The sequence below is a fragment of the Rhincodon typus genome, chromosome 39 (assembly GCF_021869965.1).
Source record: "Rhincodon typus isolate 14 chromosome 39, sRhiTyp1.1, whole genome shotgun sequence".
In the NCBI taxonomy this organism is placed as follows: Eukaryota; Metazoa; Chordata; class Chondrichthyes; order Orectolobiformes; family Rhincodontidae; genus Rhincodon; species Rhincodon typus.
In genome coordinates this window covers 7,074,876-7,079,832 of record NC_063370.1, presented here as the reverse complement: position 1 = coordinate 7,079,832, position 4,957 = coordinate 7,074,876, and the positions used below count along the sequence as shown (strand labels likewise).

Here is a 4,957-nt window from a genome sequence, read left to right as displayed (position 1 = left end):
GGAAAAGCTCAGCAGGTCTGGCAGCATCTGTGGAGGGAAATCAGAGTCAGCGTTGACTCTGATTTCTCTCCACAGATGCTGTCAGATCTGCTGAGCTTTTCCAGCAATTTCTGTTTTTGTTTCTGATTTACAGCATCCGCAGTTCTTTCGGTTTTTATTTAGAATCTGAGGGAATCTGCTGGCCTCCACAGGTGGCTCAGTGGTTAGCACTGCTGCCTCACAGCGCCAGGAACCCAGGTTCGATTCCACCCTCGGACGACTGTCTGTGTGGAGTTTGCACATTCTCCCTGCGTCTGCGTGGGTTTCCTCCGGGTGCTCCGGTTTCCTCCCACAGTCCAAAGGTGTGCGGATTAGGGTGGATTGGTCATGCTAAGGTGTCCAGGGACAGGCAGGCTAGGTGGGGATTAGCCACAGGGACAGGGTGGGATGCTCTTCAGAGGGTTGGCGCAAACTGAATGGGCCGAATGGCCTGCTTCCATGCAGCTGGGAATTCTACGATTTGCCAACTAGCAGGAGGTAAAATTGGAAGGAGCATGCAATCACCCCTGAGAAGAGAGGGATGTCCTGTGGACTGAGGTGAAGGGCCTGATACTTTCTGCTCAGAAGTCTGAGGGAGCAAACGAGAAAGGAAGGTGGCCTATGCCTTAAATATCTGTAAATAACACGTTGCATACGTAAGAAGTGATTTTGGGTTGTTGGAACAGGCGGGAGAGTCAAACTCCAATGATTGTTTCTTCCCAATACGGTAAGACTCTACAGAATCGAACTGCTTCAGTGAATACATATGTTTAAACATTTTTATGAATAAAGTATACTTTTGAAATAAAGACGGAATCAAGGAGATGGTTCAGAAGAGATTTACCAGGATGTTGCAAGGAATGGAGGGTTTGAGTTGTAAGGAGAGGCCGGGGCTTTTTTCACTGGAGAATAGGAGGTTGGGGATGGGTGGGGGGTGACCTTGTAGCGGTTTATAAAATCACGAGGGGAATAAGGGGAATAGCAAAGGTCTTTTCCCTAAGGCTAGTTGGACAAAAGGTCTGTTTCCATGCTGCATGACTCTATGTCAAATTCAGAGTGGACTTGACATGTGGATGCTGGGATGGTAGCAGAACCTCAAACAAGAGGGTCCCATACTGTACTGACTCTTCATTGGTGGTTAACCAGACCACTACCTCATCACTATCAAAAAAAAGACCAATCGGGCACTTGATTAGCCCCTGAGGGTCTTCTGGCCTATCAGGTACCTTGTTCAACTGGAGTCCCACGCTACATGCAGCTGACGGCCTGAGGCCTAGGGCTGCTCAACCATGAAATGCTGCACCAAAGAAATGTTAGTTTTCTTGTTATGGGAGTAGGGGAGTGGAACCTCTGGGTGAAGGTTGAGAAATGTCCTGGGAGGGGGCATTCAGAATAAGGGCTTCTGTTCAGTAGTCACCCTCCTGTTCCCCCTTCCCATGGCATTTATTGCCCTCCTCCCCTCACACTTGGGCAAGGGACTTCAACTGAGTTGTCAGGCCACCGCAGATTCCCTGTTTGGGAAAGTACTGTTTCCAATTCCCCCCTGCCCTGTGACTGCTTTTCTTCACTTCAGATAATCATCAAATTCTTTTGCAAAAACCTCAATTGATCCTGCTTCTTCCACCACACTCTTAAGAAGTGCATTCCAGATCCTAACCACTCACCGTATGAGAATAAAACAAAGGATCTGGCCTCTTTTTTCCAATTGCCTTGAACCAATGGCAAGGGAAACTGAATGAAGGGTCTAGGCCCGAGGCGCGGCCTCTCTGCTCCTGTGATGCTGCTTGGCCTGCTGTGTTCATCCATCCCTGCACCTTGTTGTCTCACAAAAACTGAGGGGTTATGCTTCAGGTATGCAGGGTGCTGGAGAGGCCTCATCTGGAATACTGGGTACAGTACTAGCCATCTTATTTAAGGAGGGATGTAAGCATATTAGAATCATCACTGAAACCCAGGCCCCTGGCACCATGACACAGCCTGGTCAAGATTTACCAGCCTAATAGAATCATAGAATCCCTACAGTGTGGAAAGCAGGTCATTCAGCCCTTTGAATCCACACTGTCTCTTGGGAGATCATCCCATCCAGGGCACCTTCCCCCACCCCCATCCCTGTAACCCTGCATCCACACATCCATGGGCACTATAGCATCACCAATCCACTCTAACCTGCACATCTTTGGACTGTGGGAGGAAACTGGAGCACCCGGAGGAAACCCACGCAGACACAGGGAGACGGTGCAAACTCCACACAGACAGGCACCCGAGGGTAGGATTGAACCCAGGTCCCTGGCGCTGTGAGGCACCAGTGCTAACCACTGAGCCACCGTGCCATCCAATACCTGGAGCAAGTGGGTTGTCTTTTAAAAGCAAAGTTGGACAGGTTGAGCTTGTACCTGAAGACTAAGAGGTGACTTGATTGATCCAGATGGGTCACTGGACTTGGAAATGTTAACTGCATTTCTCTCTCCCCAGACCTGCTGAGTTTCTCCAACAATTTCTGTTTTCCTTGTTTAAGAACCTGAGGGTGGGTGTGGGAAAATCTGGGACCAGGGCTCATGGGTGAAAATAAAGGGCTTGTCCAATAGAGACAGAGATAAGGATAACGTTTTCTCGCAGAGGGCCGAGTGTCTTTGGAATGCACTTCTTCAAAAATGGTAGTGGCGGAAGCAAAGTCTTGGGACGTCCTAAGGCAGACTTGGATAGATTCTTAATGAGCAAAAGATTATCCAGGTGGATTTGGAGGGGCTGAGTGGCCTGATTCATTTATTCAACACCCAACTTGTCCTCAAACCGTCCCACCAAAGGCATCAGTTTCTCCCTCTCTCGGTGCTTCCCAAAATCTTTCTGCCCCATTTCTGCCACGACTCTCTTCGGGTGATGGTGGAACGCGAGCCTGGCTGGGGTGGGAGAGAATCGGAGGGTGGGACCGAGCGGCCTTTGGGGCTGCGCACGGACGCCTCGGAGCCCGTTCACCCTCAATCCGAGGGGGTCCCTGTTCCCTCTGAGCCCCCACATCGCCCCAGCTCCTCTGGCACTGAGCATCAACAATAGTTTGGCATGGAGAATTCCAGAGATGGAGGAGAGCATTCAAAAGGAAGGGGGGAGAGAGAGAGAGAACCAACTGACACCCAAGGAGTCAGAAAGAATCAAAATTATTATATCTAGCAAGAGAGAGAAAGTTGGCAGCTCTGCCTGCCTGGAAATCTGCACATTGGTAGAATTTAATTGCAAAGCATCAATTCTCTTCCTCCCTCCCCTTCTATGACAGCCACCGACTGCGATAATAAAAACATTTAAGAAGAAAATAGGGGGAAAAATGACCTTAAAAGTCGAAGTTGCAGGTCCCAGGTGATGACAAGAGATTCACTTCCATAGTCCCGCTGTCCCAAGGTATCAAACTGTTAGCTCCAAATCTCAGTGTTTGCAGCGATTTCCTCTTCGGTTCAGGCAGAGAAAAAAAAAATTGCTGCTCAGTCACACATTTCAGTTCTGCCTCCTTTTGCAAAAAGCATTCTCCAGCAGCACCCTAAAGCCGATATAGGGCTGGATTGGATTCACAGTCAGCCTTCGATGTGATCGATTTAAACTTTAGACATTCACTCTGAAATTCCCTGTTCGCCTTCAGCTCACTGCACAGGTGCTGCGATGGTTCTCTCGTCCTGTGTGTGTGTGTGTTTTTTAAAATTTCCCTTCCTTCTACTTTCTCTCTCACGCTCCTTTCCTTGCTTTCGATCTCTTTCTCTCTCTCTCTGTGTGTGTGTATGCTAAGAAGCAGAGACAGAGGACTCTATGTCCAACCTGTTGTACACTGTTTAGAAAGCTGCTGACAACTCCTTACAATAGAGTCTGAGAAGCAGGAAGTGGTTTATAAGAATCCCTGGGCGTCCAGTAAGCTTTTCTCAAAGGACTAAGCTTGTCGCCCATCGAGAAGAATGATTAACTCCCTCCTTCCCGGATCACTGGCTTTTCACAGGGGGTGTGGGGGGGTTTGTTAAAGGGTCCAAGCCCAGACACATTTCTCCCCAACAGCACTGCACAGGGACTGCAGCAAGAGAAACACATTCTCAGGGACCAATTTGGGCAATGCTGCCCGCATGTCAAGAACTTATGTTTTTTTTTCCAAATTTAAAAAGTCCCATTTGTTTCACGCGTCACAGCAGGAGCAATGTGTTATTTCCAAGCCACTCCACTCCCTGATGTAACACTCCCTTCCTGAGCGGGACACACAATGAGAAATTCATCTTAGGGACAGTGCAGGCCTCACTCTGTATCTGTCCCTGTCCTGGGAGTGTTTGATGGGGAACAGTGTAGAGAGAGCTTTACTCTGTACTTAACCCTGTGCTGTCCCTGAACTGGCAGTGATTGATGGGGGGACAGTGTAGAGGAAGCTTTACTCTGCATCTGACCCCATACTGTCCTTGTCCTGGGAGTGTTTGATGGAGACAGTGTAGAGGGAGTTTTACTCTGTATTTAACCCTGTGCTGTCCCTGTCCTGGGAGTATTTGATGGGGATAATGTAGAGAAACCTTTACTCTGTATCTAACCCCATGTTGTGCCTGACCTGGGGGTGTTTGATGGGGACAGTGTTGAGGCAGTTTTACTCTGTATTTAACCCTGTGCTGTCCTCGTCCTGGGAGCGTTTGATGGGGGACAATGTAGAGAAAGCTTTACACTGTATCTAACCCTGTGCTGTCTCTGATCTGGGGAGGGTTTGATGGGGACAGTGTAGAGGGAGCTTTACTCTGTATCTAACCCTGTGCTGTCCCTGTCCTGGGGGTGTTTGATGGGGACAGTGTAGAGAGAGCTTTACTCTGTATCTAACCCCGTGCTGTCCCTGTCCTGGGAGTGTTTGATGGGGACAGTGTAGAGAGAGCTTTACTTTGTATCTAACCCCGTGCTGTCCCTGTCCTGAGAGTGTTTGATTGGGACGGGGTAGAGG

At 49.0% G+C, this 4,957-nt stretch overlaps 1 protein-coding gene across 2 annotated transcripts in view; it reads right to left on the bottom strand.

Annotated features, from left to right (window-relative positions):
- The window catches only part of LOC109924374 (G-protein coupled receptor 4), a 90,705-nt gene that overhangs the window by 67,906 nt on the left and 17,842 nt on the right, over window positions 1–4,957 (bottom strand). The window contains exon 1 of one of the 2 annotated variants that reach the window (XM_048618372.1): window positions 3,340–3,805. The exons of the other annotated variant lie outside the window; for it this stretch is intronic. The gene's annotated coding sequence lies outside the window, so the exon portion shown is untranslated. Of the gene's footprint in view, window positions 1–3,339; window positions 3,806–4,957 lie in introns of those variants that run through there. 2 annotated transcript variants of the gene reach the window in all.